The following is a 23804-nucleotide window of genomic DNA, read 5'->3' as shown; positions in this document are numbered from 1 at the left end:
CCGGCTGAGCGAGGCTAAGCATCCGGTGAACTTCTGGACATCGCGCAGCCGAGCCGGCTTGCGCATGCGCTTGATGGCCTTGATCTTCTCCGGGTTCGCCTCAATGCCGCGTTCCGAGACGAGGAAGCCGAGTAGCTTTCCGGCCGGGACGCCGAAGACGCATTTTTCCGGGTTAAGCTTGACCTTGTATTCGCGGAGGTTGGCGAAGGTTTCCTTCAAATCGTCGAGGAGCGTGAGGTGTCGCTTGGTCTTCACCACGATGTCGTCCACGTATACGTGGATATTGCGGCCGAGTTGCGGCAGCAGGCATTTCTGCATGCAACACTGGAAGGTGGCGCCGACGTTCTTCAAGCCGAACGACATGGTGATGTAGCAATACGCCCCAAAGGGCATGATGAAGGACGTCTTCAGGGCGTCGGCCGGGTCCAGCTTGATCTGGTGGTAGCCGGAGTAAGCGTCCAGGAAGGACAGGAGCTCACACCCGGCGGTCGAGTCGATGACTTGGTCGATCCGCGGGAGGGCGAACGGATCCTTGGGACAGGCCTTGTTGAGGCCGGTGTAGTCGATACACATGCGCCAGGTCTTGTTCTTCTTCAGGACGAGGACTGGATTGGCCAGCCACTCGGGTGAAACACTTCCATTATGAAGCCGGCCGCCAAAAGCTTGGCGACCTCTTCACCAATGGTTCTTCTCTTCTCTTCGGAAAATCGTCGTAGGGGTTGACGGACAGGCTTGGCGTCCTTGCGGACGTGAAGTTTGTGCTCGTCGTACTTCCTCGGGATACCCGGCATATCCTTGGGGGTCCATGCAAAAATATCCTGATTCTCACGGAGGAAGTCGACGAGCTCGCCTTCCTATTTGCCGTCGAGGCGGGCGCCTGTGACAACGTACTTGCTGCAGCTGGGGTCTTCTGGGTTGAGCTTCACTTTCTTGTTGGGGAACGTAGTAATTTCAAAAAATTTCCTACGCACACGCAAGATCATGGTGATGCATAGCAACAAGAGGGGAGAGTGTTGTCCACGTACCCTCGTAGACCGAAAGCGGAAGCGTTAGCACAATGCGGTTGATGTAGTCGTACGTCTTCACGATCCGACCGATCAAGTACCGAACGCACGGCACCTCCGAGTTCAGCATACGTTCAGCCCAATGACGTCCCTCGAACTCCGATCCAGCCGAGTGTTGAGGGAGAGTTTTGTTAGCACGACGGCGTGGTGACGATGATGATGTTCTACTGACGCAGGGCTTCGCCTAAGCACCGCTACAGTATTATCGAGGTGGACTATGGTGGAGGGGGGCACCGCACACGGCTAAAAGATCAAATCAATTGTTGTGTCTATGGGGTGCCCCCTGCCCCCGTATATAAAGGAGCAAGGGAGGAGGAGGCCGGCCCTAGGAGGGGCGCGCCAAGGGAGTAGGATTCCTACTCCTAGTTGGAGTAGGTTTCCTCCTTTCCTAGTCCAACTAGGAGAAGGGGGGGAAGGGGGGAAGAGGAGAAGGAAGGGAGAGGGGGGCCGCGCCCCAAACCCCTTGTCCAATTCAGACTGGGCTTGGGAGGGGCGTGCGCCACCTCCTGGCTGCTGCCTCTCCTTTCCACTAAGGTCCATTAAGGCCCAATACTTCTTTCCCGTATTCCCGTAACTCCCCGGTACTCCGAAAAATACCCGAATCACTCGGAACCTTTCCGAAGTCCGAATATAGTCGTCCAATATATCGATCTTTACGTCTCGATCATTTCGAGACTCCTCGTCATGTCCCCGATCTCATCCGAGACTCCAAACTACCTTCGGTACATTAAAACACATAAACTCATAATATAACCATCATCGAACTTTAAGCGTGCGGACCCTACGGGTTCGAGAACTATGCAAACATGACCGAGACACGTCTCCGGTCAATAACCAATAGCGGAACCTGGATGCTCATATTGGCTCCCACATATTCTACGAAGATCTTTATCGGTCAGACCGCATAACAACATACGTTGTTCCCTTAGTCATCGATATGGTACTTGCCCGAGATTCGGTCGTCGGTATCTCAATACCTAGTTCAATCTCGTTACCGGCAAGTCTCTTTACTCATTCTGTAATGCATCATCCCGCAACTAACTCATTAGTTGCAATGCTTGCAAGGCTTATAGTGATGTGCATTACCGAGTGGGCCCAGAGATACCTCTCCGACAATCGGAGTGACAAATCCTAATCTCGAATACGCCAACCCAACAAGTACCTTCGGAGACACCTGTAGAGCACCTTTATAATCACCCAGTTACATTGTGATGTTTGGTAGCACACAAAGTGTTCCTCTGGTAAACGGGAGTTGCATAATCTCATAGTCATAGGAACATGTATAAGTCATGAAGAAAGCAATAGCAACATACTAAACGTTCAAGTGCTAAGATAACGGAATGGGTCAAGTCAATCATATCATTCTCCTAATGATGTGATCCCGTTAATCAAATGACAACTCATGTCTATGGCTATGAAACTCAACCATCTTTGATTAACGAGCTAGTCAAGTAGAGGCATACTAGTGACACTATGTTTGTCTATGTATTCACACATGTATCAAGTTTCCGGTTAATACAATTCTAGAATAATAAACATTTATCATGAAATAAGGAAATACATAATAACTTTATTATTGCCTCTAGGGCATATTTCCTTCATTTCTTGGTCTCCTTGGAGGGCTTGAAGGCGGCCTCGTCGGCCGGGTTCGGGGTCGGGATTGACGCGGCGTAGGCCTCGCCTGCCAGGGCGACGATCCGGTTGAGCTGGCGCCGCTCCTCGGCAATGACCAGTGACTCGGCCAACTTGGCGCCGCCTCGGGCGCAATCCAGGGACTTGCGGTAATCGCCGGTGACGGTGATGAGGCCCTTGGGACCCGACATCTTCATCTTTAGGTACGCATAGTGGGGAACCGCCATGAACTTGGCGAGCGCGGGCCGGCCCAGCAACGCGTGATACGCGCTGTGTCGTGGAATTGTCACGGCAGATGTCCTCGAGCTAGGACTTAGTCGTGGAGCCATGGCGACTAGGAAGCTTGAAGGGGTTAATGCGGGACAAGGAACACGAGGGCTTATACTGGTTCGGCCCCTTACGGTTAAGGTAAAAGCCTACGTCCAGTTTGATGTGGTATTGATTAGGGTTTCGATAACCAGGGAGCTAAACTGCTATGCCCGGCTCTCGATGAGATTGTTCTCGTGCTAAACCGCTACCGGGTCGTCCCTTTATATAGGGAGGCTGACGCCCAGCAGCTCTCAGAGTCCCGGCTGGCTCATAAGAGTGTCTGGCTCGGGCTCTCAACTATTCTTGCCTTACACTACAAGTTCTACCATAGTAATGATTGTAACTACGGGCCTTAAGCCATCTCCAGGTCTTAAGCCCATCTTTGGCCCACCGTCTTTAAGCTAGCCGCCGGGTTTCTGGCAGTGACCATATGAGTAACCCGGCCCCTCCTGGCGGGTGACTCTAAGGTCTATATCCTCAACATTAGGCCCCAGATTGATTTGAGCCAGCTCGTGTCAATCTTCAACTCCTTCGACAGAAAAAATCTCCGGCTTACCATTCGTGTGAAGGCCATAACCTGGCGTGACGTCATCCTCTGGACTCCAGATAATCCGCCGTGATGTCATCTTCCATCAAGCCCGTTTTTTACTCCGCCAGATCCGCAACGGATCTTTTCCTTTACTGCCATCCCGGAAATCGAGGCGTTGTGAGGGGAGATAACCACGCCACGGTTTCCTTGATTCTCGCGCCCGCTTTACGAGCTCGCCTTATAAATAGGCCGGCCCGACGGGCTCTCAGCCACTTCTCTCTCCATCTTCTTCCTCGTGCCATTGCTCCTCTGCCCGAGCTCTGCTACTGCCGCCGCCGTCGCGCCCCCGGTCTTCGTCAACCTTGGCCGCTGCATCACCCTGACTCGGACCAGACAAACGGCGGCAACCTCCGCTCCTCTCCAGCTCCGGTGAGTCTCCGTTACTCCATAGGGCAGATCCGTACTAGGGCTTGAGTAGTTCGTCTGTGTTCTTCGTAGTTCATCACCATTGCCACAAACTCCGGTAGTTTTCTTTCTTACTGCTCCTTTTGATCTTAGATCTGCATAGAAGTATTGCGGTGACTGTTTAGAACCCATTTTACACGCAAGCAGCTCTCTTTTTACTGCATAGGAACTTTGTTTGAGCCCAAGAACTCCCTCGCCTCTGTTTCTAGGTCTAGAAATTTTTCTTTTGCCCAACCATTTTGATCCAAAAAAGTTACTGCAATGCGTGAAACCTGTTTTACCACACTTAGTAAAAACTGCAATCAGTGAATCTCGGCGGTTCACATTTCCGGTTGAAAGAAACCACGCACCGTAGAACCTCCCGGCTTATAGAAAACCACGCGCCGTAAAATTTCCGGCTTAGCTGCGGTAAGGCCTGTAAACAATCAAATTACTCTCAATCCCTCGGCGGCTTATATAGCCTGATGCACTTAGGTGTATACCATTAGTCCCCTTCATAAGCCGCCACCTTAGCTTTGAACTGTAGATCTCCTCCGGCTCATAATTAACCCGGACGTTTTTCCTTTTATCATAGACCGCCGACTTTCACCATGCCTCCCAAAGCTCCCATTACTTGCAACTGGATGAGGTCCAATGTCACCAACGAGACCCTAGCAGATTTTGTTAAGTCCGGATATCTGCCCAAGAAGGATGTCATGTCCTACCGTGCCCCTGACCCGTCAGAAGAGAGACCACAGCCAAAGAACGGGGAGGTAGTGATTTTTGCGGATCATATGAGCCGGGGCTTCGCACCGCCCGGTTCAAAGTTTTTCAGAGACGTTCTGAACTTCTTCGACTTGCGGCCTCAAGATATAGGACCCAACTCAGTGTCCAACATCTGCAATTTTCAAGTCTTTTGCGAGGTTTATCTTGGAGAAGAACCTAGTCTGCTGCTCTTCAGAGAGCTTTTTTACTTAAATCGTCAGAATGAGTGCGCCAATGGACCAAGTCTAGAGCTAGGTGGCATCTCCATTCAGCGGCGAAGAGACTGTCTTTTCCCTTATGCTGAGCCGCCGAGCCACCCAAAGGACTGGAACATGACTTGGTTCTATTGCCAAGATACATCACCGGCTGATGAAAGTCCGCTGCCCGGCTTTCGCCCATCACGTCTGGAGTCAACACACCCATTGTCAGACAAACTGACTCCGGCGGAGCGCCAGCCTCTGCTTCCCACCATCAACAAGATCAAGGCTCTCCTGGGCAATGGTCTAAATGGAATCGATCTGGTCCGGGTCTGGATCTCATGGCGGGTGATCCCATTGAGCCGCCGCCCCGGCTTAATGTGTGAGTACACGGGCCGGAAAGACGACCCTCAAAGACACAGCCGCAATGATCTTCCTGAAGACGTTGCAGAGGAGATGACCAAGGCTCTCTTGAACGAGAGCCTGGCAGACTGTGGAAGGACTGGGTTAGCCCCCTTCTGCAAGACCAACCCAGCTCCAGCGGTAAGCCGCCAATCTGATCATCCTATCTTCTTCTGTATATAACCTTCCTCTGAATCGTTTGAAGAAATTCATCATTGTATTTCTCAGGCTGATGACAAGTTCTGGCGGGTCAAATATGACCATGAGGCGGCCAAGAAGGCCAGAAAGGTGAAGAAAGCCGCCAAGAAAGCCGCTCCCCGTAAGAAGGGAAGTAGGCCCACTGCTTCGGAGCTGTTGCAGCTAAGTGACAGCTCCGAGTCTGAGGTAATTCCTAAACCTGTAAGCTCTTGTTATACTTGTCGTTTATTTCTGTCTGCTTTATCAATGCTGTTTATCAACAGGAGGACACCGGAGCCAGTAACCCGGCGGTTGAAGAGGTAACAATATTTTCCTCCGACTCGGAGCCCTTGCCAAGGCTGAAAACCCGAAGAGTAACCCGGAAAGTAAGCTTTCCCATCCTTTAGCTTACCAAGATCCTCATTTTATTTTGAAGCGACAGGTTCTTGAGAGCCGGCGGCACACCCGGACCAGCAAGGACACTGACCTCTCCTCCGGGTTACCTGATGCATCAAGGAAACGCCGGACCGAGGTGATCGCAAAATTGTACCCTTTTCATCCTTTTGCGGGTGTTATACGCCAACCGCTTAATTCTTCTGACTCAAATTATCAGGAGACTTCCCCTTCTTCCGGCGACTCTATGCAGTCGAATCTGCCGGCTTTCAAGACCGCGCCCGGGTAACGAGAATCATCTCATGTTGTTCTGATCTTTACTCATATTTTTTGTACTAACCTTTGTTGTTCTTTCAGTGCCCAGGCAAAGCTCACCAAGAGGGTGAATAAAACCAAGTCGGCCGGAGTGCCGGATCTGCCTGAGCCGGAGGTGACGGTCCAAGACCCGCCAGCTGCCTCCGCCCCCGAAGCCACCACTCCAATGGACACGGCGCCTGCAGAAGCTTCTGCTGACCCGGTGGCCTCCGGCTCGGCCCAACCAACAAATGACCCGGACGTGGTAATCACCCGGACGGAGTTCGTTGAGCCGGGGAGACCTACCGTGCTGGCCAAGTGCTCCGCTAAGGGGGAGTTGCTGCAGCCCCACCGGGTGAACCTGGACCTCTCCGACTACACCAACCTGAGCATTGGAGAGCTCGTCTCTGGCTACATCAGCCAAGTGCACAAGAGCCGGGACGCCGAGGTTGCCATGGTGACCCAGATCCAGCAGAAGTCTGAGGTAACATTCTTTTGTCCTCTTATTTACTGCTTAGTTACCTGTACCATGCTAGCCCCCAAGTCAACGACTTATGACTGAGTACGTTGTAGACTTAGGTTCCGGCTTACTCCATTTGAACCGGCAATATGTAGATAGAAAACGTTCAATATGCATTAGCCCCCAAGTGCCAAGTGTCTTTGCTTGGAAAACACTTGGGACTTTGAATTTGTAGAGTAATTGTTCATACCATAACCCGGAAACTTATACAGGCTGCTGGCAAGAAGCTGGAGACTGACCTTGCTGATCTCACGAGCCGGCTGAAGATGCAAGAGATGGAAACCCGGAAGGCAAACGCCAAGTTTGTATCCAGCATCGCCGCTCAAGAGAAGCTGAAGACAGAATTTGATGCTGGGCGGAAAGCCTGGGCCGAAGAGAAGGCCGCATTGGTAACCCGGGCTGAACAGGCGGAGAAGACTCTCTCCGAGAAGACCGCTGAGCTTTCCGGCCTAAAGCGCCAGGTTTCCCAGATGGTGGCCGCCATCTTCGGTAAGTCACTTCGCCGGCTTTCATCAAGTTTAAAATGTTTATATCTCATAACTCATCCTTGTCGCCGGCTTGTCTGATTCTGCTAAACAGGTCCCAGAAGTGCCAACCTCAACCAGAGCGTGGTCACCAAGCTGAAGGCCGTGTATACCCTGGTGGAGCAGCTCTACACCGGGTCACAGCGTGCCTTAGCTGTGGTGGCCCTATCCAACGAGGTGCCGACTCACCTGGCAGAAGTCCTGCGCCGGCTCGCCGTTCTGCCTCAGCGGATCCAAGAGCTGCGACGGGCCTCTACGAGAGCCGGAGCGATCGCCGCGCTGAGCCGGGCCAAGGCATTCCTGCCGGAGTTAGACCCGGCGGACATCGCCCTTGGCTATCCAAGCCTGAAGGAAGACGGCTCAGCTTTCGATTAGAAGGACTTCGCAGCTTGCGTGAAGGCTGTACGCCCGGTGGCCACCCTTATCGGGAACGACACCGATCTAACCAAGTACCAGCCGGGTTACAACACAGAGAATTAGAGGATTCCAACCCCTCGCTATGAAGCCCTCAACTTGATCCTGCCGGCTCGTCAGCACACTTTCGCCCCGGAGATTGACCCGGCCGGGTTAATTGACGAGGAAGCCCAATTCGAAGCTCTCAGCAGCATCGATTGGAAGTCATCAACTTTCCAGGTCTTGGGATCAGCCGGAGGAGAGGATAGGAACGAGCCGGAGACTTCAACTCAGCAAGCATCATAACTCGGCTGGCGGTTTACCAAACAATGCTCCATCCTTTTAGACTTGATGAGTTTTGTAATAGAGTAGGTGCAACAGTTTATCTCTGCCGTGCCATCGTGCACGCATTGAATGCTAAAGTCTTTTGAAGTTGTCTCTTTGATATTTCTCCGAGTCATAATCAATCATTTGTTTTTCTTAATCCTCAAAGAGGTGCCTTTAATTATCCTGCATAAAGGGCAAATCACAAGTCTCGAGGCGGCTTACCGCCTTGAGAATCATAAGTTTAGATAACCCGGAATATGAATCAAAAAAAGGACTTGTCTTCAATTATATCCTGAATACAGCCGTAAGAACATACTTAACGGCCGGCAAGCATACTTCCGGTTTAGATAACCCGGATAAGAAGGTTGGTACCGCAACTCCGGTTTACCTGTCTTATAGCACCCATTGTGTTCAGAAATACTGTAAACCTAAGTTAAGCCGGCAAGGTGAAACCCGGCTGTACACACCTGGACATAATCAGAGAAAACTTGTGATACAGCAGAAGAACTTAGGGGCTTCCGGTTCGAATACGACCAGAGACCCGGCCCAAAGGGGTTAAGCTAAGATTCGGATACGATCGTATAGCCCACAGTGGGTGTGGCGATGCCAATCAAGAGGGTACCGACAGCTGTGTTCTCTTTGGTTCGAATACGACCTATGTTTGAACAGGAAGCCCCCAAGTGATTTTAAGAATTGTTTAACGACGCTGATTCAAATACGATCCACGTCGGTTCCCAGAGGGGTTAAACTATGATTCAAATATGACCAAAGGTAACCTCCCAATGAGCTCGGCACTTTGCCAATCAAATGGGTATCGACAGCTATGTTCTCTTTGGTTCGAATACGACCCATGTTTGAACATGAAGCCTCCAAGTGACCTTATTGCTTACAGCTAAATTCGAATACGATCATAAGCCGGATCCTCCTTTAAGTCATCATGTAATCTTGCAATGAAAACAACACGTGCATATTTGGAGGAGAAAAAAGGACAGAGGTCCTGCTTTATTGCTTATCATAATATATACATGGCTGAGAGAAATATGCACACCACGAGAGCCGGTGGCTCAAGTGTAGTAAGGCCGAAGCTGAGCTATGTTCCACGGCCGACGGGTCTCTTCCTTCGACTTACGTGAATCTTTGTGCTCCCGAATGTCAATGAGGTAATATGACCCGTTGTGCAAGTTCTTGCTGATCACAAAGGGCCCTTCCCAAGGCGGGGATAACTTGTGTGCATCTGTTTGATCCTGGATGAGCCGGAGCACGAGATCGCCTTCCTGGAAGACCCGGGATTTGACCCGGCGGCTATGATAACGGCGCAGGTCTTGTTGGTAAATCGCTGAACGGGCTGCTGCCACATCACGCTATTCGTCCAACAAGTCAAGAGCATCTTGGCGCGCCTGTTCATTATCCGTCTCAACATAAGCCGCCACGCGAGGTGAATCATGACGGATGTCACTGGGGAGGACTGCTTCTGCCCCATAAACCATGAAGAAAGGCGTGAAGCCGGTAGACCTGTTAGGAGTAGTGTTAATGCTCCATAACACGGAGGGCAGCTCCTCCACCCAACAACCCGGCGTCCGTTGTAAAGGGACCAAAAGCCGGGGCTTGATACCCTTCAGAATCTCCTGATTAGCTCTCGCAGCTTGACCATTGGATTGAGGATGAGCCACTGAGGAAACATCAAGTCGGATATGCTCTCGTTGACAAAACTCCTCCATGGCACCTTTGGAGAGATTGGTGCCATTGTCAGTTATAATGCTGTGTGGAAAACCAAAACGAAAGATCACCTTTTTCATGAACTGAACCGCCGTGGCTGCGTCACACTTGCTAACTGGCTCTGCTTCAACCCACTTGGTAAACTTGTCAACCGCCACCAAGAGGTGGGTCTTCTTATCCTTGGACCTTTTAAAAGGCCCAACCATATCAAGCCCCCAGACCGCAAAGGGCCAATTGATTGGGATCATCCTCAGCTCCTGAGCCGGCACATGAGCCCGTCGTGAGAACCTCTGGCAACCATCACATTTACTGACCAAGTCCTCCGCATCAACATGAGCCGTCAGCCAATAAAAACCATGGCGAAAAGCCTTGGCCACAAGAGACTTTGAGCCGGCGTGATGGCCACAATCCCCTTCATGGATCTCACGCAAAATCTCTTGACCTTCCTCAGGGGAAACACAACGCTGAAACGCCCTCGTAACACTGCGGTGATGCAACTCCCCATTGATAACAATCATTGACTTAGCCCGCCGGGTTATTTGCCTGGCCAAAGTTTCATCCTCAGGCAACTTGCCCCGGGTCATGTAAGCCAGATATGGCATTGTCCAGTCTGGTATGATATGGAGAGCCGCCACCAGTCGTGCCTCCGGGTCAGGGACAGCCAAATCTTCCTCTGTGGGCAACTTAACAGAAGGGCTATACAGGACGTCCAGGAAAGTGTTGGGCGGCACCGGTTTTCGCTGAGAGCCTAGCCGGCTTAAAGCATCCGCCGCCTCATTCTTCCTGCGATCGATGTGTTCCACTTGATAACCCTGAAAGTGCCCAGCAATAGCATCAACCTCGCGGCGATAAGCCGCCATGAGAGGGTCCTTGGAATCCCACTTTCCTGAGACTTGTTGAGCTACCAAGTCTGAGTCGCCAAAGCACCTTACCTGGCTTAAGCTCATCTTTTTAGCCATCCGAAGACCATGGAGCAAGGCCTCGTACTCAGCCGCGTTGTTAGTGCAAGGAAACAGCAACTATAGTACATAATGAAACTTGTCACCTTTAGGGGAAGCCAACACGACTCCAGCCCCCGAGCCCTCCAATTGCCTGGACCCATCAAAGTGGATAGTCCAATATGTGTTATCCGGCTTCTGCTCAGGCACTTGTGACTCTGTCCAGTCATTGATGAAATCCACCAAGGCCTGAGATTTAACAGCAGTGCGTGGCACGTACTTGAGACCATGAGGTCCAAGCTCTATAGCCCACTTAGCTACTCTCCCTGTGGCCTCTCTGTTTTGAATGATATCACCAAGAGGGGCAGAACTGACCACAGTGATGGGATGACCCTGGAAATAATGCTTAAGTTTCCGGCTTGCCATGAACACACCGTAAACAAGCTTCTGCCAATGCAGATACCGCTGCTTGGACTCAATGAGCACTTTGCTGACATAATAAACCGGCCGCTGAACCGGATGCTCCTTACCCTCTTCTTTGCGCTCCACCACCACGGCCACACTAACGGCTCGTGTGTTAGCAGCCACATACAGCAATAAGGGCTCCTTATCAACCGGAGCAGCAAGGACTGGGGGCTCCGCCAGCTGCTTCTTCAAATCCTCAAAGGCAGTATTAGCCGCATCATTCCAGACAAAGTTATCAGTTTTCTTCATCAACTGATATAATGGCATGGCCTTCTCACCCAAATGGCTTATGAACCGGCTTAAAGCAGCGATGCGACCCGCCAAACGCTGAACGTCATTTATACACGCCGGCTTAGCCAGGGAGGTGATGGCCTTGATCTTCTCCGGGTTAGCTTCAATGCCTCTCTCAGAAACCAAAAAACCCAAGAGTTTGACTGCAGGAACACCAAAAACACACTTGGCCGGGTTAAGCATCATCTTGTAGACCCGGAGATTATCAAAGGTTTCTCTCAAATCATCTATCAGGGTTTCCTCTTTTATGGACTTAACCACGATATCGTCCACATAAGCGTGAACATTACGCCCAATCTGTTTATGAAGACAGTTCTGTACACAACGCTGGTAAGTCGCCTGTGCACACTTGAGTCCAAAGGGCATAGACATGTAGCAGAAGGCTCCAAAGGGAGTGATGAACGCCGTCTTCTCCTGGTCCTTAACTGCCATCTTAATCTGATGATATCCGGAGTAAGCATCCAAGAAACTTAAGCGTGCACAACCTGTCGTAGCATCAATGATTTGATCAATACGGGGGAGGGCAAAAGGATCAGCCGGACACGCCTTGTTTAAGTCCGTGTAGTCCACACACATCCGCCAAGTGCCGTTCTTCTTGAGTACGAGCACCGGGTTAGCTAACCACTCTAGGTGGAAGACTTCAACAATAAACCCGGCTGCCAAGAGCCGGGCCAGTTCTTCACCAATAGCTTTCCGCCTCTCTTCATTAAACCGCCGAAGGAACTGCCTGACCGGCTTAAATTTCGGATCAACATTGAGAGTGTGCTCAGCGAGTTCTCTAGGTACACCTGGCATGTCGGAAGGTTTCCATGCGAAGATGTCCCTATTCTCACGGATGAACTCGATGAGCGCGCTTTCCTATTTTGGATCCAGATTGGCACTGATGCTAAACTGCTGAGATGAATCCCCTGGAACAAAGTCAACAAGCTTAGTTTCATGAGCCGACTTAAATTTCATCGCCGGCTCATTCTCCGTAGTCGGCTTTTTCAGAGAGGTCATATCTGTAGGGTCAACATTGTCTTTGTAAAACTTCAACTCCTCTATAGCACAAACAGATTCTGCATAAGCCGCATCGCCTTCCTCACACTCCAGAGCCACTTTCCGGCTGCCGTGAACCGTAATGGTCCCATTGTGACCCGGCATCTTGAGCTGTAAGTACACATAACACGGCTGTGCCATGAACTTGGCGTAAGCCGGCCGTCCAAATATAGCATGGTATGGACTTCTTATCTTGACCACCTCAAAGGTCAATTTCTCCACCCTATAGTTGTTCTCATTACCAAAAGCCACTTCCAACTCAATCTTGCCGACTGGATAAGCCGACTTACCAGGTACCACACCGTGGAAGATAGTGTTTGACTCGCTGAGATTCTTATCAACCAACCCCATACGGCGAAAAGTCTCATAATAGAGGATGTTGATGCTGCTGCCTCCATCCATGAGCACCTTTGTGAACTTATATCCTCCCACTTGAGGAGCCACCACTAAGGCCAAGTGGCCCGGGTTATCCACTCGGGGAGGGTGATCTTCCCTACTCCACACTATAGGCTGCTCAGACCACCGCAAGTAGCGTGGGACCGCCGGCTCAACAGCATTTACTGCCCTCTTATGAAGCTTCTGATCTCGCTTACACAGACTGGTGGTAAACACATGATACTGTCCGCCGCTAAGCTGCTTTGGATTGGTCTGATAACCCCCCTGCTGCTGTTGATGACCCTGGCCAGACTGCTGATTAAAGCCCCCTTGCCCGTTCTGAGGACCGGAATTTGAGCCGCCGCCCGGGCCATGAAAGCCGCCGGCGCCTGAGCCGCCGCCCGGGCCATTGTAATTCTTAAAGGCCTTCATGATTGCACAATCCTTCCACAGATGAGTCGCTGGCTTCTCTCTAGAGCCATGCCTTGGACAAGGTTCATTCAACAATTGCTCCAGCGTCGGACCTGACCCGCCGCCTCGGGGAGGGGGCCTCCCTTTGCGTCGCTGGTTATTACCTTGTGAGCTGGTGTTGGCTATAAACTCTAGGTTGCCATCGGCCTTGCGCTTGCCTCCTCCTTGGTTCCCCAGGTTAAACTGAGGACCCTTGCCATTGCCGTTCTTCTTTCCCTTCCCTGTCCTTTCATCATCTGAAGGGGGATCCTTGGTACCATCAGAATCGGCGTACTTGACAAGAGCTGCCATTAGTGTACCCATATCACTACAGTCGCGCTTAAGCCGCCCGAGTTTCATCTTCAGGGGCACAAAACGACAATTCTGCTCCAGCATTAAAACCGCTGAGCCGGCATCCATCTTGTCTGACGAGTGTATGATCTCCTTAACCCGGCGAACCCAATGTGTCGTAGACTCACCCTCCTGCTGCTTACAGTTAGTCAAATCCACAATTGACATAGACTGCCTACAGGTATCTTTGAAGTTTTGGATGAACCGGGCTTTCAGCTCAGCACAAGACCCAATGGAATTCGGTGGTAGCCCTTTCAACCAAGTGCGGGCAGTCCCATCTAACATCATGGTGAAATACTTAGCCATGGCCGCCTCACTGACCTCCAGCAGCTCCATAGCCATCTCATAACTCTCCATCCAGGCTGCAGGCTGTAAGTCTGCTGTGTAATTAGGCACCTTCCTAGGGCCTTTGAAGTCCTTGGGTAGACGCTCATTGCGGATAGCTGGTACTAAACAAGGGACGCCCCCAGTCCTGGTGGGGGTACCCACGTCGAAGTCGTCGGATAAGCCGGGGGGATCTGGTAAGCCGTCAATTGAGGCACTTGCTCCGCCTCTTGCCGTGCTCTGTCCTGGTCCGCTGCGTGAAAGGCTCCATTATGAACCGGGCCATGGCAGGGGGCGGGTCATGGCGTCGGACGTTACTTGAGCCGGTTGCTGAGACCATGTGCCGGCTGTAACTCGGGCTCTGGCCTGGCCGAGGGGTCGAGTGGATCCTGTCCCGGCTGTAGGAGTATGCCTCTTGCTGCGCCAGTGCTGTCTGAAGGAGTTCCCTGACCTGGCGGGTTTCAATAGCCGTCGGAGAGTCGCCGTCGACTGGGAGAGCCGCCAGCCGGGCTGCCGCATCGACCATGTTCTCCAGTGGGTTATTATAATGACCCGGGGGTATTGGCACGTACTGAGGCAGGGCAGGGGGCACCTGGGGAGGCCCCATCACCATTGGCTGAATAGGGGTTCCAGACCCGGGCACTATGACCCCTGGCGGGTTACTAGACCCCGCACCTGGCGTGTTGAAGAGATTGCGTGGATCGTAAACCGGAGGGAGTCGAGATTGGGTCTTTTGATGCCTCCTTCTCATGACCTCATTGGACGCGTTCTGATCCATCGTGAGTTGGAAGGACCGCGCCTGGATCAACTGAGTTTGGGCCTCGAGAGCCGCCCTCTCCGCAGCCATCCTGATCCCTTCCGCTGCAAGCTCCTCCTTAGCTTTCACTAGATCCAATTTTAACTGTGCCACCTCCGCATCATGCTGAGCTTGATCCACCGGGTCAACCGTGGCGGTTAACAGGGCCGTCATCTTGTCCGTGAGATCCATCAGTACCTGAGCCGGAGAAGGCACCGGGTTTCCCGCTCCAGCAGCGGGGTTCTGAACAGGCTGTGCGCCAGCCATAAAGACTCCAACCTGACTTGGCGGCTCAAACGGGTCCGGAATACTGTCATCATCGGAACAACCCATGAGCCTGCCATCTTGAAGTTGATACAACGAGTTTGACTCATCGGTGGCCGACTCGCCGTCAGAGCCGGCGGCCGCCTCATCACCGGACCCAGACAGATCAGAGGGCCCTCCATGGATACATCCCACAAACGCGTGCCTTAAGGCAGGCCGGGCCCGGGCGGGTCGTGCACGCTGAGCCGTCTCGATGAGATCGGCGCAGAGATCCGGCTCAGGGCCCGGCTCACCAATCTTGCCAATGAAAACATGAATTCCGCCGAAGGGGACCCGGTACCCATACTCAATTGAGCCGGCGTCGGGGCCCCAGTTTGCATCGTTGATGTAGAGCTTGCCGCGACGACTCTTGGTCATCCGGCCCACAGCGTATCCCTTGAGCCCTTCGAAGCTGCCCTTCAAGAACTCAAATCCACCGTGCGCTGGCCCCACGGTGGGCGCCAACTGTCGTGGAATTGTCACGGCAGATGTCCTCGAGCTAGGACTTAGTCGTGGAGCCATCGCGACTAGGAAGCTTGAAGGGGTTAATGCGGGACAAGGAACACGAGGGCTTATACTGGTTCGGCCCCTTACGGTGAAGGTAAAAGCCTACGTCCAGTTTGATGTGGTATTGATTAGGGTTTCGATAACCAGGGAGCTAAACTGCTATGCCCGGCTCTCGATGAGATTGTTCTCGTGCTAAACCGCTACCGGTTCGTCCCTTTATATAGGGAGGCTGACGCCCAGCAGCTCTCAGAGTCCCGGCCGGCTCATAAGAGTGTCCGGCTCGGGCTCTCAACTATTCTTGCCTTACACTACAAGTTCTACCATAGTAATGATTGTAACTACGGGCCTTAAGCCATCTCCGGGTCTTAAGCCCATCTTTGGCCCACCGCCTTTAAGCTAGCCGCCGGGTTTCTGGCAGTGACCATATGAGTAACCCGGCCCCTCCTGGCGGGTGACTCTAAGGTCTATATCCTCAACACGCTGGACAGGTCCACCACCTCGAACCAGATCGGTTCACGCCGGAAGTGGCTGCTGTCACTGAACAGGAAATCTAGCCGGACCCGGCCAATAGGAGAGCAGGAGAGGCCGGACATGATGCCGTGGAAGATCGTTCGGGTTGGCTGTAGGTCCTCGGACTTGAGGCCGAGCTTGGTCATCGTGTCGCGGTAGAGGATGTTGATGCTGCTGCCGCCGTCGATGAGGACTCGGGAGAACTTGCATGTGCACCGCGCGACGATGGTGGGGTTGAGGACGAGGGCGTAACCACCCGGGCTCGGCATGACTGCCGGGTGATCCTCCCGGGTCCAGGTGATCGGGCGATCCGACCAATGCATGAACTCCGGCTTGGCCGGGACGACGGTGTTCACCTCCTGCCGAAGGAGGCGCTCGCTGCGCTTGTCGTCGCCAAGGCTGGTGAAGACGACGTAGGCCGCGCTCTGGTCCGGGTAAGCGTCGTCGCGCATCGTGCCGCCAGCTGGAGGCGGCGGTGGAGGCGGAGGCGGCTGTCCCGCGCCTGGAGCCGGAGGGGGCGGGACATCGCCCCTCATGATGCGCTTGGTGATGGCGCACTGCCGAAGCGTGTGCGTGGAGGGTCTTGAGCCGCTGTGGTGCTTACAGGGGGCATCGAGCATCTGCTCGAAGCTCATGGCGGGTTTCCATGCCGTCTTGCCGGTTTGCCGGCGTTTCGCCACCGGGTCCGCCGCGGGCTCGGTGGCCGCGACGAGCCGGTTGTCGTGACGCGGCGTCGACTGGTCGGCCTTGCGCTTGTTGTTTTGGTGATGCTGCTGCCGGCTGCTTTCGCCGGCCGGCTTCGGAGGGGGAACCGGCTCCGCCTTGCCAGCTTCATCTAGCGCCACCTAGATCTTCATGGCGGAGTCGGCGTTGGCGTACTTGTCCGCCGTCACCATGAGCGCGGCCATGGTGGCCGGCTCGGAGCGTAAGAGCTTGTGCTTGAGGAGGGTGCCGTCTCGGCACCCGCTGACGAAGTACTGGATCGCCTGGACTTCATGGACGCCCTCGCAGCTGTTCCGGAGCTCGGTCCAGCGTGCGAGGTACTCGCGACCGGTCTCCGTAGGCCCTTGCACGCACATGGCGAGCTGGCTAGGGCGGCCGGGTCGCTTGTAGGTCCCCGTGAAGTTGCGGACGAAGGCTTCCTCGAAATCCACCCATGAGTTGATGCTGCCCATCGGCAGGATGTTCAACCACGTGCGGGCCGACCCTTGGAGCATGAGCGGTGCATAGCGCGCGGCGAGACGACGATTGGCACTGGTGATGCCAATGGCCGTGGTGTAGTCGGTGAGCCAGTCTTCTGGCTTCACCATCCCGTTGTACTTGGGGGTGTCGCGGGGGAGCATGAATCCTTTGGGGAAGGGCTCCTCCCGGATGCACGGGCCGAAGCACGCCGGCCCGATAGCGCCGCTCTCCTCCACCTCTAGGGAGCGAGCGAGCTGATCGAGGCGGTGGCGAGCGTCGGCATCGTCGATGGCTCGCAGGCCGAGTCGACTTGCGGCCAGGCCACGGGGGGCCGGGTCGGTTGGAGCCGGACGCTGGCCATGCTGGCCGGGTCCGCGCTGGATCTCTAGGACGGGCTCGTCGCCCAATCCGCCGGCGGCTGTAGCGGCCGGGTCGCGCCGAGTCTGGGCTCGGCCGGAGTGTGCCTCGCCGGGTGGCGAGGAAGCGGTGTGCAGAAGTTCGCTGGGCCCGCCAAGGCGGGCGGAGCCGGATCCCGCCGGCTTGGCGAGCTGGTTGAGGCGGTCCTGCTGGGTGTTGGCGGCGTGGAGGAGTTCACGCATCTGCCCGATGCGCTCTTTCAGTTCCTCACCCGCGAGCTGGTCCAGGCCGACTGCGGCTGCCTGGGCAGCGCGCATGTTCTTCGCTGGGGTCTCGTAGACGGTTGGGACGGCGCCGAGGGCCCGGCCGATCGCTCCTCCCCGGGCACGCACATCGGCGACCCGGCTTGGCTCGGCCGCGGCGGGCGTGAATCCGTAGGCGGCGTCGCGCTCCAGCCGAGCGGCGTCCAGGCGACGCTGAATGGCGGCGAGCGTCTCAGATAGGTCCAGCATCTGCTGGCGCCTTTCCTCGAGCTGGGTTCGGGCCTCAGCGACGTTGGTGGCGTCGACGTCGGTTCCGATGGGGACGCGGAGGCTCTGCATCGCGGCGCGCAATGGGTCGGACGGCTCAATCCGATCTGCTGCGGTCCTGGCTTCGGCAGCCTTCCTCGTCTTGCTCGACGAGGAGGAGGCGCCGTCGCCGGTGACGAAGACCTCCACATGGACGTCCATTGCCCCGGCGGAAACGCCGCCGCCGAGGGAGAGGGGAGAGTCGGAGTAGCTGAGCACCTCACTGGGGTACTCGTCGGCCGCGAACGCATCGGAGATGCACAGCGCGGTGAAGGAGGCGACAAGCGCGCCGACGACGTCGTCCGCTAGGGCGACGGACTCGTCGGCGTAGGAGAAGGGCCCCGTCTGAAGCATGCTCCCGGCCAGCTCCTCGAGCTGCCCCACGGTGGGCGCCAACTGTCGTGGTGGGTGCACGACAGATGCCAAGGGATGGCTAAAGAGAGGAGGAGGCTCGAGGGCGCTGGTGGACTCCAGAGGCGAGGTTGGCATGAGCTGGCGCTGCACGCCGGACATACCCAGGTTCGGGGCTCTCCGGAGAGATAATACCCCTAGTCCTGCCGAGTATAGTTGGATGATCGATAGTACAATGTTGCTCCTGGAGATGTATGGAGGAGGAAGGAAGCTGGCCAAGGCTTGGGCTGCTCCTTCTCTCCGGTGTTGCTGTTTTGTGGCTAGTCCTCCCGCTCGCCCCTCGAATGATCGTGGGCTCCCGGGGGTTTTATAGTCCAACCCCCCGGGGGGTACAATGGTAATGTTATAAGTCGGTGGGTCCGTGTTGTCGGTGTCCGGGGACCCGGGCTGGGTCCCGCTGAGGGCTTGTGGTTCGCCGGGTTCCCCTAGGTGCGGGCCCCGCAAGACTAGGGGGACTGTGCGCCGTCTTGTCGATCGTCAGGGCGTGGCCGAGTTGAGTCGCGTACAGTGCTCTCCGTCAGGTTGCCGCTTGCTGTCGTCAGTGGTGAGGGCGGGGGCACTGTTGCCACGCCGGCCCTGGTCAGCGGGTAGGTGAGGGGCACTATTGCCACGTTCCTGCTGACCAGAGGCATGGGCGGGGCACTGTTGCCTCGGTCATCGTTGATTGAAGTCTCGTCCCCATCATACGGCCTGGATGGGACGGGAGTTGACCCGCGGCTGGATTGCGTAGCACACCATGGGTGACACTGGCTTGGTGAGGAGGCTTTGGCCGTGCCGGGTTCAGCTGTCTTGCGCCAGTTGTTGAGGCCGAGTCGACGTAGCTTGCCGGGTCGGCTAGTCTGGCCGGCTTGCGGGGCTTGGCCGGGTCGAGCGACCCGGCCAAGCGCTTGCCGGTATTGAGGGGCGGTGCCAGCCCCGTTGTTTTTGAAGAGGATCCGGGTTCCGTTGCCTGCCCGGGGTCCATCCCCCCAACACTATCGGTATTTGTGAGGATGTGCCTGTTGTGTTGTTGCTAATGTTACTATTTTGACTGACTTTGTTATACTTGAGATGCCCGAGGATGACGACATGTCGATTATCCTTGGTAGACCCTTCTTGAAGGCTGTTATTGCTTGCAATAAAAGCAAGGTCACTTTTCATATCAATGGTAATGAGCATACGGTGCACTTTCCGAAGAAACAATTCCAAGTGAATGGTATTAATGTTATTGAAAAATCTCCGACAATCACTATTGGAAGCTTTCAAATACCTCTACCTACCGTCAAAAAGAAATATGAAATGCTTATTGTTGGGGAAATGCATATCCCCATTGAGGTAACTTAGTGATTTATGAAAAGTTCTTTGGTTTCATGCTAATCGAAAGTGGTTGTTAATAAGACCTGATCAACCTTATTAATGAATCATTTTTGAGCGGTATGGAGTTGATGAATTCAGTAAGCACTACCTTCTGTCCCCACCTTTTGTTTTCTGTTTTTATTAGTTAAATAAAATAAAATGCCATGTTTTGTCTGTTTTCTGAATTTTCCGTGCAATAAAAAATGACCCAAAAATAAAACTTCTCAGATGCCCTGAAAATTGAACATGATTTTTTTTCTGAATATTTAAGAATTTTTGGTGCAAATAATACCAGAGGGAGGTGCACCAGGTGGGCACAACCCACCTGGGCGCACCAGGACCCCCAGGCGCGCCCTGGTGGGTTGTGGTCCCCATGTGGGCCCCCTCACTTATCTCTTTAGCCCACATCATCACTTACCTCCAGAAAAAATCCCCCATTGCTCTCTCTCCCGTGTTCTTGAGCTCAAACCCGTGGATTTCGATCTCTTTTCTCCAAGCTCCGTTTCCGAAACTGTTTCAGGGGATTGTTGCTTGGTATGTGACTCCACCATTTGTCCAATTAGTTTTTTAGTGGTTTATTTTTTGAATAATTAGCTACTCTTGGTGTTGCTGTAGATGTGCTTGCATGTTGAATTCTTAGTGTTCTATGTAGTTTGAATGCTTGCTAGGGCCTCTATGTATCCGTATGAGTAGTTGTTATTGATTTTGTGAAGTTTTGTTGAGAAAATTTTGTGAACTAAAAATTCAGATTTTTGTTCATAGGAAAAATTGTACGCGGATATGAATATCTTCAGGAAGTTTGACTCAAAGAAGAACTCCAAGGGTGTTATTGGGGAGTCTTTTGACAGTGATCTCCACCCTCGGAGGTTGGCGGAGGTACGGCCGGGCGAATGGCCGCACACCCCGTTCCTGCAAGAGGCTGGAATTCATGAGGAGTTCATGCAATATATTGCTAATGCCGGCCTCACCGACTTCATCGCAGATGAGTGTGACCAGCACCAAATCCTCACAAACATCTTTGTTCAGAGCGTTACTTTCTTGCCTAGAAATAATCCTCCTGAAGTGAGCTTTGATTTATATGCTGAAAACCATCAGATACCACTTACTGAGTTTTGTGACATATGCATGATCCCGTCTGATGGGAGCTTGGCTGAGCCTAGGCCGGCTACGTTTGAGGATTTTTATCGGACTTTGACAGTGGGTGATGAGAGAGGAGTGTCAGCCATTACTACCGCTGGCTTACATTTTCCTGCTGTTCGTTACTTTGCACTTTTTATTACTAAATGTTTGCTTGCTAGGGAGAAGGTGGGTGCACTTAGTTCACCATACCTTGCTGTTTTACGTCGTGCACTAGAGGGCGACAACACGCATAGCTTGGGAGCTATTGTGGCTCGTCGCCTGCATCCTAATAAATCCCAGGGTAAAATATATGGTGGGATTTTTGCCACTCGTTTGGCAGCTCATTTCGAGGTTGCGATACGCCCTCATGATTACCCTCTGACTAAGGTTTACCTAGACCGTGCAGCCATGGATCACCACCACTTTCTTGCACATGATCGTCCTAACATTGCCATTCCTTACAACCTTGTCTACAGCGTTAAAACCCATGATGTTATTCAATTGCCTGCACCTGCTTTGTTTGATTCTGCTGCCAGGGGCGGATACCGGATTATGCCTGCAGACATCATCGCCTACTGGAACGCTCACGCTGCTGTAGAGGCTGCGGAGGAGCCTCAGCAGTGGGACGAGTGGATGCCTGCTCCTTAGGATCCCTACTACCATCCAGGCTACTGATTGACTACCAACTTAGGCCAAAAGCCGAAGCTTGGGGGAGTACGTGTTTCCACCGACTTTACATTCATGTCCACTTATTTTATTTGTCGGTGTTCACACTTTTTCATTGTATCATCCATGCTTAGATTTATTTTCTTACTTTCTTCTTGCGAGTTTGAAAAACTTTAGAAAAACAAAAAAAGTTGTAGTAATTTACTTTCTATGCATGCTTAGTAGTAGTACTACCTTGTTCTTCTTTTGCTTGTTGGGAGCTTTCCCGTGTAAATAGTTTTTCTCATTTTTTGCTTTTTATTTGCTTGTTGAAGAAAACCAAAAACTCCAAAAATATTTCAGTATGTTTCTCTAAATTTCTTTTCCTTCTATTCGAGTTGCACCGAGGAGAAGACCACGATGAAAATGTTGAGTGGCTCTCATATGAATAAATGTTAAACTAATAAAGAGCCCATTTTACCTTGTCTTCTCCTGTTGAATAAAATGTTGCATATTCCAGCTTAGTCCACGACACTCTTGCACTATTACTATTTTCATATTGTTTGGTCGTGCAAGTGAAAGGCAATAATGACGATATTTGATGAACTGGCCGTGGCAGAGAGAAACTGGTATGAACTCGACTTGTTCTGTTTGTGTAAATATGTTTAACCTAGTATCAAGGCTTCAGCCCATTATGATAAAACATGTTTGCAATGACAATTAGAGATTAAAGTTTCTCATTCCATGCATAAGTAGCTGGGAGTTGATAATGATTTATCTTGGATATCAACATGGATGTTCGTAAAAGTTTTTCTTTCTCACTTTCAGTTTATCAACTGAATTGCTTGAGGAAAAGCGAAGGTTTAAGCTTGGGGGAGTTGATACGTCTCCAACGTATCTACTTTTTCTCACGCTTGTCCTCTTGTTTTGGACTCTAATTTGGATGATTTGAATGAAACTAACCCCAGACTGACCCTGTTTTCAGTAGAACTATCATGGTGTTGTTTTTGTGCAGAAATAAAAGTTCTCGGAATGGAACGAAACTTTGCGAGGATTTTTTATATCAATAATAAGAATTTCTGGAGCCAGGACCTGCCGGAGAGGGGTACCTGGGTGGGCACAACCCACCAGGGCACGCCACCCTCTCCTGACGCGCCAAGGTGGGTTGTACCCACCTGGTGGCCCCGTAGACGACCCCCCTGATACTATAAAATCACATATCCAGAAAAAAACAGGGAAACAGAATTATCGCAATTCACGAGACGGAGCCGCCGCCAAGCCCTGTTCTTCCTCGGGAGGGCAGATCTGGAGTCTGTTTGGAGCTCCGGAGAGGGCGATCTTCGTTCTTCGTCATCACCAAGCAATCTCCATCGCCAATTCCATGATGCTCCCCACCGGGAGTGAGTAATTCCTTCGTAGGCTCGCTGGTCGGTGAGGAGTTGGATGAGATTCATCATGTAATCGAGTTAGTTTTGTTAGGGCCTGATCCCTAGTATCCACTATGTTATTAGATTGATGTTGCTATGACTTTGCTATGCTTAATGCTTGTCACTTCGGGCCCGGGTGCCATGAACTCATATTTGAACCGGTTATGAATTCATCATTATATCCATGTTTTAGATCCGATCTTGCAAGTTATAGTCACCTACTACGTGTTATGATACGATAACCCCGGAGTGACAATAACCGGGCCCACTCTCGGTGATGACCGTAGTTTGAGGAGTTCATGTATTCACTATGTGTTAATGCTTTGTTCCGGTTCTCTATTAAAAGGAGGCCTTAATATCCCTTAGTTTCCAATATGGACCCCGCTGCCACGGGAGGGTAGGACAAAAGATGTCATGCAAGTTCTTTTAATAAAGCACATATGACTATTTACGGAATACATGCTGATATGTCCATTTTGCATCATGCTTTTATATCGATATTTATTGCATTATGCGCTGTTATTACACATTATGTCACAATACTTATGCCTATTCTCTCTTATTTTACAAGGTTTAGATGAAGAGGGAGAATGCCGGCAGCTGGAATTCTAGGCTGGAAAAGGAGCAAATATTAGAGATATATTCTGCACAACTCCAAATGTCCTGAAACTCCACGAAAGTCAGTTTTGGAATATATAAAAAATATGGGGCCATGAAAGCACCAA

The sequence above is a fragment of the Aegilops tauschii genome, chromosome 6 (genome assembly GCF_002575655.3).
Source record: "Aegilops tauschii subsp. strangulata cultivar AL8/78 chromosome 6, Aet v6.0, whole genome shotgun sequence".
Classification (NCBI taxonomy): domain Eukaryota; kingdom Viridiplantae; phylum Streptophyta; class Magnoliopsida; order Poales; family Poaceae; genus Aegilops; species Aegilops tauschii.
This window is presented reverse-complemented; position numbering follows the sequence as displayed.